This window comes from Pinus tabuliformis, chromosome 7 (assembly GCF_031772625.1).
Source record: "Pinus tabuliformis cultivar Carrire ecotype Pingquan chromosome 7, CPIR1, whole genome shotgun sequence".
Lineage (NCBI taxonomy): Eukaryota > Viridiplantae > Streptophyta > Pinopsida > Pinales > Pinaceae > Pinus > Pinus tabuliformis.
In genome coordinates this window covers 2,033,467,313-2,033,483,145 of record NC_142293.1, presented here as the reverse complement: position 1 = coordinate 2,033,483,145, position 15,833 = coordinate 2,033,467,313, and positions in this window count along the sequence as shown.

Here is a 15,833-nt window from a genome sequence, read left to right as displayed (position 1 = left end):
TAACCGTTTCTCTGAGGGCGCAGACGGCTTCTCAGCAATGTTTACTGTTGATCCATACCCTGGACCGCTTCCAGTTTCTGATCCTGGCTTGGGGGCCGATGCAGCTGCAGAACGAGACCTGCCTGCGCAAACCCTAGCCGTCACCATCGCCATTCTCCCTCTCGATCAAAAAGCTCAGTCAAAGGCACAACATATAACTCTACCTCGGGGGCAACCTCCTTTACATTACATGAATGAACAATTCTTGGATGATACAAATGAAAATACCTCCTTTCTATATATAGGATTCTAAGGGGTCATAATATAATCAGATCCGACATAACAATAATAATGTAAGGGCATAACAATAACAATAGTGGGCTTCTATGGGGCACAATAGTAACAATATGAGGACTACATGGGTACAACAATATAATAAAGGAGTTGTATTAATAACAATAATGGGTTACACTAGTAGTATAGGGGCCTAACATGCCCCTCTCCTTCAAAAAGTGTTGTCCTCAACGCTTGAGTAGTTTTTGATGCTTCTGTATAAAAAATTTGTCCTCCCATGTGGAATCTTCAGCGGGTAAGTTCTTCCACCTGATGAGATACTCTGAAATTGATCGATTTCCTAGCTGTCGGGTTCTTGTTTCTATGACTGCTCCAGGTTCCAATATGATTTTTCCTTCCTCTTCAAGTTCTGGCAATATTGTTTGAATTGGGATATTCTGCAACTTTTGAATGAGTGGCCACACTTCTTTGTCCTTCTTCCATTCATCCCTTGCTTCGTTTATCCAATTTGGTTGGATAATAGAAATAGCACAAAACAATGCTTCCACATCTTCATCTTTTCTTGAGAGTGCATCTGCATCAAAAAAATTCTTCGCTTTTTTGTAGATGATGTCAAAGTCATAACCCAACATATTTGTGAACCATTTTTTATGTTCTTCTAAAGATAATATTTGTTCTAAAATGTATTTAAGGCTATCATGATCCATTTTTACCTTGAAGTGTTTTCCCATTGGGTAAGGTCGCCATTTCTTAAGTGCATGTAGTATTGCCAACATTTCCTTCTCATAAATAACTTGCTTGAGATGTAACCGTAAAAATACCCAATCACCTACATCAAAACATTTTTCACTGCGATGTTGATCTACCTGTTTTTTCATTCGATTCTGCACCAAAGTGGCGTTATCCTTTAAAAGTTGGAGAACTTGTTGTTGATGCTTGATGTGATCTTTCACTACTTGAACCTTTTTCTTCTTGATATTTCCTTCTATCTTGAGAGTTTGAGGAGTGGTAATTTCTTCCAATGCTTTACAAGATATGGTCGGATTCATTTCTTGATGCTCGATGTGATCTTTCACTTCTTGAACATTTTTCTTCTTGATATGTCCTTCTATCTTGATAGTTTGAGGAGTAGTAATTTCGGCCAATGCATTATAAGATATGGTTGGATTCATTTCTTCTTTCTCGATGTGATCTTTCACTTCTTGAACCTTTTTCTTCTTCATATGTCCTTCTATCTTGAGAGTTTGAGTGGTAATTCTTGCCAATGCTTTACAAGATATGGTCAGATTCACTTCTTCTTTCTCTGGGGTTGGGTCCTGGCGTATATCCTCTTCTTTTGATGTTTCTTGATCCTTTTCTTCCTCCTCTTCATACTCTATGTAAAATAATTTATTCTCAACATACTTATGACCTTTAGTGCATTTTCTATCACAATTGTAACAAAGCCCTTTTTCTCTCTTTTTTTTCCAATTATTGTGGTGTAAGCCTTGTAGGTTGTGGAAGGCTAGGAGAAGAAACACTTCCATAATTATAGTCATGAGTGGTGGGATTCCTTGTTTTCATAATTTCTCTTTCAATTTTTCTTTCCAACTCGAATGCCTCCTCCAATGAATCACGTTCCCAAAAACGAACCTCATGTTGAACGTTATCCTTTAAAGTTCCTATGAAGACATCATTCCTTTGCTTCTCTAGAATATAATTTACCCTTCTATTCAATTTTTGTAACTCCTCAATGTGCTCCATTATTGAACCCTTTTGTTTGAGACTTATCAATTGGCTAAAAAAAGTGTTGCTTTTTGTATCCTCATAATGTGCTGTCAATTATTCCATAAAAATTGCCCAAGTGATAATTTGTTTACGAGAGCAAAGCCATTGATACCATACAAACTGATTTGGTTCCAAATATAAAGTTGCAATACGTACCTTTTGTGTGTTTTGCACATTATTGAGATCGAAAAATTGCTCCATCTGTAATATCCATGTTATGGGATCCTTGCCATCAAACTTCCTCATATCGATTTTTGGAATATGGTGGGTCTTTGATCCAACATTAGAGTCTATGAAATCATGATTAACATTTCTTTTGTTCGCTTCATGAGTTTCCTTTACTACCCTTTCACCATTAGTAAGTATTTCTTGCAGAAAATTTGTCAAATCTGTCTTCAAATCTATCTTCAAATCGTCCATCTTAGCTTCCACGTCATTCATCTTAGCTTCTACATCTTTCTTTAAACCATCCATCTTAGATTCTGTTACTTTTTGTGCGAGTGACATTTATTGCACTTGGTCTTGTAATTTTGATATATGATGTTGCATTTCTTCCTCTTCTTCATAAGTCATGCTAGAGCTTTCAGGTTGTTTACTAGGTGTTTCCATTTTCTTTCTTCGGGGCATCAATTACTGATAATAATTATTCACTATTCCCTTTGAATTCCTTCAAACTAATTTTTCAAACCAAGCTTATGCAAATATTGAAAAGAATATACACCCTTTTTACTTTGTAGGCACTCGATATTGAATATGATGTATCTTGTAATTTCGAATCTTTCAGTTCTGAAATTGTGACCTGCAGTAGCCCTCTATGTCCTCTTTCCAATGCCACCAGTATGATCGAATTTAGATTCTCCAATAAAGAGTTATGCACAATCTCCCAAGATGACCTGATTATATACTTTTTTAGAAGAGCGACCTTGTATGAGGTGCCACGTGTCACTGTTTTGACCTTCGGGTCTAAAAGATATATACAGGAAACTACAGTCCGTCCTCTTTCTGTAACTTCTTACGAAATTGCAATCTGATGCTCAAAACAAAAGTTATGACGATTTTCCCAAGGTCAGCTATTTGGAATGTAATTCAGGAGTTTGCAAAAAGACCAACTTCCTCAGATCATATCTCCGCAAATATAGCGCGAAAAGCTATCAAATTCAAACCTGAGGTTCAACGCAACTTTGTCTCAAATGGGTTCTTTTCTTCGCTTCTGAAACATCGCAGAAAAAGAGTTATAGCAAAAATGCCACGATGACCTATTTGGAGCAGCGAAACCCTAGAATCCAAAGCTCTAATACCAAATGTTATGAAACTAGCTCACAAAAAGATAGAAAAGATAGATCAACGCCTTAGAATTCAACCTCTTCGAGGGGGAAACCTCCTTTACATTACAAAAAAGAACAATTCTTGGATGATACAAATGAAAATACCTCCTTTCTATATATAGGAGTCGAAGGGGTCATAATATAATTAGAGCCAACATAACAATAATAATGTAAGGGCATAATAATAATAATAATAGTGGGCTTCTATGGGGCACAACAGTAACAATATGGGGATTACATGGGTACAACAATATAATAAGGGGGTTGTACTAATAACAATAAGGGGTTACACTAGTAGTATAAGGGCCTAACAAGATCTTTTGGATTTCAGCAGATCCTTCTTGATGTGACTCTATTTCTCTGAGTCTCTCCTTCTCTAACATATCAATATGAATTTGTTCAGGTTCTCAGAACTCATTCATCAGCTTGCCATTCCACCTCTGTTGCAATAGCTTCCACTTGACCCTTTTCTTCATTCTCCATCTGTATCTTCAATCTTCACTTGTCTTTCTTTGTACTGCCAAACTAATCTCTTTTTCTTCATTCTGGTGCCAGTTGCTATACTTTTGCAATCTAATGCCTTCCTCAAATTCATTCTCATGTTGCTGATCATCTCCTTTAAATTGTTGGTTTCTTCCATCTTTATCTTGCTGGATTAATACTTCTGCCTCCTTCATGTCTCTGAGGACATAAATTCCTTGTTGCTCCTGATCTTTCATCTTACCTTCAAATAATCTCTGCTCAATTTCTCTGATTTCAACATCATATTTATTAATGTTGTCTTCCACACCTGCAGTCACATCATTAACTGAAGAGTCTAAACATTTACTTAACTCTATAAATGTTAGAGACAGTTCATCCTTATCATGCATAGTAACCATATCCTTTTCTCCATGAGGTTCTAAAAGCTTAATTTCTCCTTCAGGTTCCTTGAGCAATCTTTCCAATAATTTTAATTCCATATGAAATCTCTCCAGCAGTTTATCACAACTTCTATTCTCAGCTTCATTCTTTTCCTGGCAATCCTCATGAGTTATCATGTTTTCTACACTATTATATTGCAAGCTTCTTTCATCAATTTCATTAAACAAACTCATTTGTTTACCTTCTTGTAATACCACTATGGCATTTTCATTTGGCTTCTGGTCCACATCATCTTCATCTGATTGTTTCACAGCAAACATAATTTCATCTATGAACTTTCTCTGATGCAATAAATCAGCACCTCCTTCCTCTAAAAGGCATTCTCCATCATACTTCACCTTAAGAGCTTCATTCCTGCTTGTGACAGTTTCACCAGACTATCCATCATCCTCTGTATATCCTGCAAACATACACAAACTGTGAGAATTAAAATCACAAGGCTTCATTGCCTCATCTGCTTCCCTTGTCATCATATCTTCTAATTGTTCTGAACTATGCCAATAGTCCATGAGATCTTCAGTTGATCTCTCATTATCCTCTCCACCCAAGATTTCACCTTGTTCTGGTCTGCAAATGGAAACTTCCATTTCTACTTCTGCTTCTCTGAGTTCCTCTGGTTCCTCTTGAGCACTCAATATCTACTCAATCTTTCTCAACTCTTCTACTATCTCTAAATTCACTCGTTGATTTCTCTTCTCTTGTAGCCTCTACCACTTTACTCTCCTTCTCATGGTCCAACCATGCTTCTGGTCTTCATCACTTCTCTGCAGCATCTCCATCAATATTCCAATATGGAAATCTATCTCAGCTCTCTCTTTGTCAAACTCTTCTTGACTCATCCTCATGCCATTTGCTTTGGCATCTTTCCTTCTGCTGTGGCTTCTTTCTGAACCTCTACTACGACTATCAGTAGTCATCTTCTTCTCCTCTCTCTTCATGATCTCCTCACTCCTCTGCAACAACAATTCTTCCTTACCGTGATCTTACCTGACTAAGCTCTCCTCACTTAGTCTTTTGGTAAGCACGGTCCTCTATCTGGAACCTCCTCTTGAGCAGCACCTTTTCTCCTTCTAAGCTTCTGCAATCTCTCACTCTCTCTTGAGAACACTTCAGTTGTCCTCTCTGTCCAATCTCTTGTTGGATTCTTCAAGTTCACTACCACTTAAGAGTGCTTTCCTTGCTCTAGTTCTTCTCTCGCAGCTTCTCTTGTTCTATATTGTTGTAGTCTTCACACTTTCTTATGCTGTCACATGTGTTTTGAATGGATTTCCATCTGCAAATTCTACTACACATCACCTCTGTGTGCCTTCCTTCTGTCAGATTAGAATCTAAACCTTCCTCTTGCCTGGATGAATACTTTAGCACATAACTCTGTTTCAGTTCCTTAAAACATAATTTCTTTGTTCTGTTTAACCCAACTGGTTTTAATTATAATTCTGCTCTGCTACCAGTTATTTCAATCAAAAACCTGCTCTGATACCAAAAACGACTCAACACTAAGGTTGCCACAACATGTATGCCTTATCGGGACTTAATTTCCCCTTAATGGCCCTTATTAAGCTTTATACCTAGATGCCCACATATATATGTATTGGAAGTGTTTTACAGGCATTTAGACTTAAAACCCCAAATCACCCCGCTTTACACGCTTTCTCTACAAATATAGGCCCTTTCCCTATCGGAACCGAAATACCTTCAAAAAACAATTAAACACGGCTTTTCCCTTTCGGGACCAAAAAACTCTTGAAAAGGCTAAAACAACGCTATAAACGCCTTTGAAATCCAATATATGTGTTCAGTCGCGGATCTAGATATGGCCATTCGGATGGCCCAGATCTAATCGCAATATCACGATCGGATCCCAATGGTCCACAAATATCAGCGATGGCACTTGGTGGAGGTCCGATGCGATAACGTTAATCGCCATCGGCGATCTCCATATACCCGATTTAATCTATGATGCCTCCCCGCTAAACCTTTGATGCGATAGCCTTACGGATCTGATAGGCTATCCAATCGCCCCTATATTGTTTCAGGTCCGGGTATGTCGCGCTATCAAAATTCAGCACTTACAAGTCGGTCCCCTTCCTTTGTAGCAATGCGATTATGGATCGGACCCGATAAGGTCCAAAAGCGCGATTTATAATATTTCAAGTCTGCTTCATTGAATCCGCTAAGTGTTTTTGTGTAGTTTCTTTGTGTAAATGGGTTTTCCGCTTGCGGACCCAAACTACACTAGATTTGCCTTAGTCGCGAGGATTTCTACTGTTAATTATGGAAACACAGAGCTAGCATCGATTTCATCCAAATACGAGGAAAAATAAACATTCAAGGTCTCCATGATTGTACATGGAATTACACACACAACATTGATTTATTCAGGATAAACAAAATAACGGAGTCTCACCTTCGGCCAGATTACATAGATAAAGACCTCTGTCTCAAAAGCAATGCAATCAATTACACAATTCCACCCTCAAAATCAGTTCTCTGTGTACAAATATAAATACAAAACTATATTTGAGGCTCTTGCCCTTCTCTAGCCTGATTCCTTTGTTATGGCCTCTTTCTCCTATGCTGCTCGTAGGCTTACAATACTCTCGATCCTCTCTCCCCGTCTCTCTCTCGAAATCCCTTTTCAGAAAACAAAGGAAATTACATATATGTCATACCTAAAAGTTTCCTTCCACAAATGAAGGAATAGACTATACATTTAGAAATCAAATCCTATCCTAATCTGAACAAACTAAACTATTTGGCTTGATCTCCACGCAGGGAGGATCATTTGCCATTTTATTCCCAATTCTGTTCAGAATTAGGCAACAAATTAACCACTTACATAATTTGGAATTAATACAAATTAAAAAACCAAGTCTTCCTCCAAACTTTCATTAGCCACAACATGTGGCCACTCCATCACATTGCTAGCTAGGTCTAGATGCTCCTACATCAAAGCCAAAGAAAGAAGATGTGAAAGATCTTTACTATTGAAGAAGGCACACTGACTATCATATTCTTTATGAAGATTAACATTTCATTTAGGATAGCATGCATTGTTGTTTATTTTAGAAGAGCCTTGATTTTGTAATAGAATCATAAAGAGAAGCATGTGATAATAGCATATGGAGAGTCTACTTGGTTAAGTTGCTTTGAAGAAATAATCTAGTCTTTAAGAAGATAGATAGACCACTTTGCATATTGTTCATTCGAATATTATCTAACATTATGTTAGAAGCAATTGTCTTTCTTAGGTGGACCATTACGATCCTGGAAGAACCATCATTTTGGAAGATTCTTGAGAGAAGCATTATGACAAGGTTAGTATACATTCCATGTAATGTGGAAACAATACTTTTGAAGCTGTGAAGAAATGCAATGGGCAGGGTTGCAGGCTCACTGTGAGATATATATACAACTAGATGATGGAATAAGAAGCATAGGAACACACATTGAAAGTGATTTTTGGATAAGACTCACGTGGACAGAATCTTGTAACATGCTTTGTATGATTATGTGATGTTTTAAAGGGAAGAATTTGGGTTCCAGTATAATCTCCGGAAGAAAATTTTTAACTTGGTAATCAAGTTCAATCCTTTGACACTCTGATGCATGAAGGAAGATTCATATGGAGATGGACCATGACGATATTGATTGGACGAAAAGGTCATTTGGATGAGGTAAGTGTGATTTTAATTATTGTTGGTTATCTGGTTAACATATTATTTTGCTACCTGAAAGAATGTTGCAGGGATACATGATGGAAATTGAGACAAGTTAAATTGCATGGATGGAAATGTATGAAGAATGTTGAGGGAAGCTCAATATATGGTACATGGCAATTGTATAGCCAAGATGTGCCCATCCTGGGATTGAAAGTATAGAAATTCCTTTTAGATTCAAACTGCAGATTGTAATATGCTAAAACAATTGACTTGAATCTACTCTACTCATCAGCGGAAACAATAAACGATAGATGAAATCACAATGCACAAAGAGAAAGAATTCAATCACGATGTGGGGAAGCCAGAACTAAAAACCCTTGATATATGTATATCGCATTATTAAGAAAATATGAGAAGATTACAATGCTTTGCTCAAGCCCGAGCAACCTATGCGCTATCTCAATCTATCTCATTGCTTTACAAAGTAGCTCTAGCCAATACTTAGCCAAATCTGATGCCTGCCAAACTCCTATTTCTTTGCATAGTTTCCTAGGTAATTAGCTCATATTTAATTAGGAAATTCCTCATCCATAACTGCACAATCCATCATAGGCCTTCCTCTGATTGCATGCACGACCTGTACAATTCAGATGATTATACAATTGATAGTACATTGTCCATGAACTCCAATCTCAACTGAGCCTTTCTCTGATTTGCCATGCATGAGTTAATTCTTCAGTTTACTGGTTGAGTAGTGCTGGTTACACCCCACTACTGGATCTCCCACTAATTCCTCCATCAGTTGGAACTAGTTTAACTGAATTTAACTCAGTTAAACTGAATTAAATAATTACAACTCAAAAGAACTCAACCTGGGCCCCTAAAATTTAGGAACCACTCTACATGACTCTAGATAGACTCCCAACTCGAATTAACTAAGCCAACTAAGTCAAATTAACTTAGTTAACTATTACAAGTTGCTATGAGAATTAGAATTACAATTTAATTCCTAATTTAATTCAAGGACAAAATTAAATTAGGATTTTCTTGTTGCATTTTTCAACACTCCCTCTCAACAAGAAATGGATTATCTACCACCTTGATCTTGCTTATGTAAAACTCGAATTTGCATCTTGACAATGCCTTTGTAAAAATATCTGCATCCTGCTCCTCCGTAGGAATGTACTCAAGTAACATGATTCTCCTATACACATAATTGCGTACCAAATGTTGATATGCTTGGACCAATCATGAAAAACTGGATTCTTAGAGAGTTTGATACAACTCTAGTTGTCACAGTATATCACTGTATGATCCATCTGTTGACCAAATAACCCAACAATGATCTTCCACATCCAAATAGCCTCACAAGTTGTTTGTCTAGCAACCATGTGTTGAATTGAGTGCAATTGATCTCTACTTCATGTTGTACCAAGAAACTATTATTGACCCAATACTGAAGATTCCCCCTGATGTGCTCTTTCTGTTGGATGGACTCCCTGCCAAATTTGCATTTGTGAAGCCTTGAAGCTTCACTCCCTCTATCCGTCTGCACCAAATACCAAACTAAGTGGTGCCTCTGAGGTATCTCAACACATGTTTAACTGCCTTCCAATAAAGTTTCGTTGGCTTAACCATGGCTTTACTAAGATGGTTAACTGCAAAACACATGTCTAGTCGTGTGTTCACCATATACATAAGTGAACCCACAAGTTGTCTATAAATAGTAGCCTCCACTACTTCACTTGAAGTAGCATCATCCTTCCTCAAGTTATCTGCTAGAGGAATCTCCATGGGTTTGTTGCTCTCCATGTGGAACTTCTTCAATATCTTTTTGGCATACTTTCCCTGAGAGACAAACAATTCCTCATCTCCTTGCCATACTTCCATACCAAGAAAGTAATGCATGAGCTCCACGTCCTTCATCTCGAATTCTCTTGCAAATCCTCTTTGCAATATTTTATCATCTTCTCATCACCTGTTAGAATCAAATCATTGATATGTAATATTATAATCAACAATTTACCTTCAACCGCAATATCGTAAAGGTTCGTATCTGCTTCACTTTTGGTGAAGCCCAACCCGGTGAAATAGTTGTCAATCTTGGTATATTAAGCACATGGTGCTTGTTTTAGTCCATACAACGCTTGTTTGAGTCTGCACACATGTGAATCTATGTTGAAGGTCTCAAATCCTCCTGACTGCTCAATATACACCTCTTCCTCAATCATATCGTTGAGGAATGTTGTCTTCACATCCATCTGATGTATCTTCCATCCCATTTGTGCTGACAATGCTAGAATAGATCTGATTGAAGAGCACCTTGCTACTGGAGAAAATGTCTCATCGTAATCAATTCCATCCACCTGAGAGAATCCTCTGGCCACAAATTTGGACTTGTGTTTCTCCACACTCCCATCAACTGCTTGCTTTACCTTGTAAAGTCATCTGGAACTCACCACTGACTTGTTTGCTGGTCTTGGGACTACTTCCCAAACACTGTTTTTGATAATGATGCCATACTCCTCAACCATGGCATCAACCTATATAGGTTGTTGCACTACTTCCTCGAATGAGGATGGCTCAATATATACACTCTCGCTCATCATACCCATGTAGCCAATGTACCGATCTCGTGACCTTCTTTGCCTGCACTATGATGTGGGTGCTCCCACATTCTCTTTAACATCATGCATCAAACTGTCAGCGTCTCTAGTGTGCTTCCTTCCATATTTGGAAGTCTCTACATGAGTGGGTTCTTCCACTCTCTTCTCCTTTGCATGTGGTTGTCCATATCATCCTGAGGTTCCTCCTTTAGAGCTAAAAGCTCCTCATCTACATGTAATTGAAGCTCCCTCTCAAGGTAATATCTCATGAACTTCTCTTCATCGAACTTCACATCGCTACGAATCACTGCCATCCTGTTGGATGGCACGTACACCAGATAATTGTGAGGTGTACTAGTGTACCCAACGAAATGCCCAACTTAGTTGTTGGATCTAGATTTTTCCACGCATCCTTGGTAACATGACATTAGACTGATGAACCAAAGATCTTGAAGTGTGCCACATCTGGTTTCTTACTTGAAAAAACGTCTTGTGGTGTACTCATCTTGAGAATTCAATGAGGGATTTTGTTTTACAAACAAAAGTTGTGTTGCATGCTTCAGCCCACAAGTGCAACGGTAAGCCCTGATCATGTAACATCGCCTGTGCCACTCCCATAATACTTTTGTTCTTCCTTCTATCCACCCCATTATGTTGTGGGTTGAGGTGTTATCAACTCTCATCGAATGCCTTCTAATTCACATAAGTTCTTGAATTCATTTGACACATATTCTCCATCATTATCACTTTTGAGAGATTTAAATTTCCTGTCAGTATCTTTCTCAACAAGTGCTTTAAATTCACAAAATTTAGTGAACGTCTAATATTTCTTCTACATGAAGAAAATCCAGCACTTACGAGAAAAATCATCAACGAATATTACATAAGACATGTGCTTGACCGTGGATGTTATCGAGAATGGTCCACACACATCTAAGTGAACTCGATCAAGGATCACTTGCACTTGACTGTCCTTATCATGAAAGGAACCTTTGTTGTACTTCCCCAATGGAAACCATTTTCATGTGTCTCTCTTCTCTAGTGTACCCTTGGGAAGTCCTATAGAAATTTGTTGCATGATCTTTAAAGATCCGCAGTGCAAGTGACCCAATCTTCTATACCACAAGTCACCGATGTTTCGGCTCTACACCTTCTCTACTTTAGTGCTCAATGCAATGCAGTCTTATACATCCAATTTGTAGAGGTTCTTCACCCGAACCCTGATCCACTTCACATGTCCGAAGGCTATGTGACGAAGGAAAGCCTTTCCCTTGCTAAATATCACATTGTAGCCACGGTCCTCCAACATGGCAAATGAAACCATATTTCTCTTCAATCCTGGAACATACATGACATATTTTAATGTGAGAGGAGAACTAGACTCCTTCTGAAAGGTAACAATATCGATTTCGTTCGCACTATACCTCCCATCATCTCCCATCTCGATGTGAATCTAGAGGTCCTTCTCCTCCAAGTCATTGAAGAACTCTTTGTTGTCGGTCATTTGGAATGAGGCTCCACTATCCAATTACCACACACTACCCATCATTGATGTCACAATGCAAGCGATGAGGGTGAAATCCAGTTCAAATTGTGAAGCAAGAGCTTCACCTCCCGCTCCTCCTGAGGGCTTCTTACTGACCTTCTTGTGCATACACTTTGTAGAATAGTGTCCCAGATCGTGACATTGAAAACATTTAATCTTCGACATGTCCTTCTTCATGTCGCCCTGCTTGGAATCTGAATTGGAATGGGATGACTTCCCCTTCCCTTTCTTTGCCTTTCCAGCTAAGGCACAATTCTCCTCATCATCATGCTTGGATGAGGATCCATCCATGGTGTTCTGCGGAATTTCTTCTTGTACCAAGTCAGATCACAATTGCTCCCCCTCTGGTAGCTTCTCCTTCCCATTAACTGAGTCTTGGTAGTTGTGCCAGCTCTTGGGAGGTCCTAGAAGTGTTAGGCTCACCATATCGTCTTCATCAACTATAAAACCGACACTTCCAAGCTCATCCCGACATTGGGTGAACTTGGTCAAGTACTTTGGTATTGTTTTGCCCTTCTCCATATTGATCTTTCTGAGCTTGTCCTTTAGTGCTAGCTTGATGTGGTCAATGTTGTTTTGAAACAGGCCTGTCAAGGCCTTCCACATTGCAAATGGAGTTTCCTTACCGTGGAGGTTCGAGACAATATGATCTCGAACTCCTTCTAAGATAATCCTTCTTGCCTTTGCCACACACTTTCTCCACTCTGCCAGATCCTGAGCATCAGCTAGATTAGGAATGTCTCTGTCTATGAATTCCTTAAGCCTGTTGTCTTCCAACACTGCCTCCATCATGTCCTTCTAAGCAATATAGTTTGAACTACTCTCAAGGGCATATTCGAGTCTCAATCCGTAGAACGACATCCTGTTGGCTTTGAAGTATGATACTGCAAATTCGATTTCTCCTGCAAAAGACAAACTCATATTCTCCTCTTCTATAATGATTTCTACTCTGATACCGTATATAAATTCCTTGTAGATTCAAACTGTAAATTGTAATATGGCAAAACAATTTACTTGAATCTAATCTACTAATCAACAAAAACAATAAATGATTGATGAAATCACGATGCATAAAAGAGAAGGAATTCAATCACACACAACACAATAATTTTTAGGGGAAAGCCATAGCTAAAAACCCCTGTTATCTGTATATTGCATTAATTATAAAATATGAGAAGATTACAATGCTTTTCTCAAGCCCGAACAACCTATGCACTATCTTAATCTATCTCATTGCTTCACAACCTAGCTCCAACCAATACTTAGCCAAATTTGTTCCTTGCTAAGCTCCTATTTCCTTATGCAATTTCATAGGGAAGTAGCCCATATTTAATTAGGAAATTCCTCATCCATAACTGTGCAATCCATCATAGGTCTTCCTCTGGTTGCATGCATTATTTATACAAATCAAATGATTATACAACTGATAGTACATTGTCCTTGAACTCCAATCTCAATTGGGTCTTTCTCTTAACTGACATGCATGAGTTAATTATGAGTGAATCTTCAGTTTACTGTTTGAGCAGTGTTAGTTACACCCCACTACTGCAGGTTACACCCCACTACTGGATCTCCCATTAATTCCTCCATCAGTTGGAACTAGTTTTTACTGAATTTAACTCAGTTTAACTGGATTAAATAATTACAACTCAAAAGAACTCAACTTGGGCCCCTAAAATTTAGGAAACGCTCTACATGACTCATTATAGACTCCCAAATTGAATTAAATGAGCCAACTAAGTCAAATTGACTTAGTTAACTATTACTAGTTGCTATGAGAATTAGAATTACACTTTAATTCCTAACTTAATTCAAGGACAAAATTAAATTAGGATTTTCTTGTTGCATTTTTCAACAGAAAGGTAGTAGTGTGCAAAGATAACATGAAGGTCAAAGGAGATCACTTTCACGAGGAAACTATGATTAGGTTAAAGTTTGAAAAATCTCAATGCAACGCCTTCATCTCGAAGATGAAAGTGATGAACAAGAAAAATGACCTGGATCCTCTCAGAAGATTGAAGAGTGAAGATGGCTCTATGATACCTTGAAAGGAAGCAAGTTCGTTACAATGAGATGCAGAGAAAAGAGGGATCCAAGTAGCTATAAAGAACTGGTAGTTGATACTATTATGAAAACAATCTAGAAAGCTTGTGGATATGAATTTCGAGTTATAAAGGAAGTCAATAATATCCTCTAGATTTTAGAGGGATTTAAGGAGTCTCCTTAGATAGGAGAAAGGATCTATTCTCTAGAGAGAATAGGGATATCCTCTTTAGTTGATAGGGAGTGATGTTGAACATCAAACGTGAATTATCTTCTTCAGAGAGAATGGTGGAGGATTGGATAAGAATTTATGGTTTCCTTGAGGATATAGAATCCAAGAAAGGCAAGGTACTGGCACTCTTTGAGGATAGGGCATGTATCCAAGAGAAGAGTGGTTGAAGAGGACTAATATTCTTTTAGGACTCAAGATTGGAGATCCAAGATAAGAATAGTCCTAAAAGGACATACCTTGTGAACATTCAAATGGGGTATGAGCCTTGCAGAGGTAGTGTGGTATCACATGTAAAGCCTCCCAACATAATGCTCTTGAATGAAGTAGAGCTTGTCTAGTTAGGCCTCATAGACAATGTTGGTCATAATAATAATTCCTATAGTTAGCTTATCAATATGTATCTTCTTATGAGAACTCTTCCATTTGAGAATGATGTTGTACTGGTTGTACAATTATGAATACCTCCCTAGTTAAGAGGGAGTGTTGAAATTGTAACTAGTTTCAGTCTTCGTAATTATTGTTGTACTCATTTCAATATGTATCCTATGTAACAAAAAGAAGAAGAAAAGAAAAAGTTATTGTTATTAAAGCATGGGTTTTCATGCTTTCTTATTGATGGTCTTATAGGCAAAAACATGTTCTTCATGCTTCTAGGATTTGTTAGGTCTTACGATTTATTGTAATGAGTCAAAGGAGTCAACATCATGTTTATAAGACCCTTCTGGGCAAAATGTAATTGGAAAAATAATTTATTTTGAGTCTAGAAAGTCTTAGAAACTCCAAAAGTACAATTACAATTCGGCCTTAGGAACTTCAAGTCAGCAAAAATGAGGGAATTTGACCCCTTCGAAAGGCTATATAAAGGAGCAATTCAACCTCATTTGGAACTCACTCACCAAGAAGTTTAATCTCAAGGAAAAAGTTCGATTTATAGCTGGGAAGCAAGAAGACAAGAAGAGCGAAGGTCTAGAAGAAGAAGAAGACTTGCCTTTGAGCTATCTGTCTCTCACACGTGCGAAAGTATAGGGTTTTTGTAGCTACAAAGGAGGATGAAATTGCAGATCTGAGTTGCAGTAGGACAAAGTGCAGTCTCTTGTTGCTAGAAGGAAGAATAGTCTATCTTGACCTTGTTGACCTTGGGAGGAGTTGTCTTTCTCAAGGAAGGTCTCAAGTGGAATTTGGATTAGGGTTTTTGCAATAGCTACACGACTGAAGTTGCAGGTCGAAGAAGTAGTACTAAAGTTGGGAGGTCGAAGTTGTAGTTTGAAGCTGGTTGGTGATAGATCAAATGAAGGACTTGTTGGAAGGACTAGCTCGGTACTTGGAGAAGGACTTGGTCTAGTATTGGGCCTTTATTGTCTCATTGGATGCAGATTCTATAAGACGAGAAGAGTTTTCCAGGTTTTCCTCTGATTAAGAGCCTGATTTTTGTGTTCTTTGTTGTTGTTGTTTCTA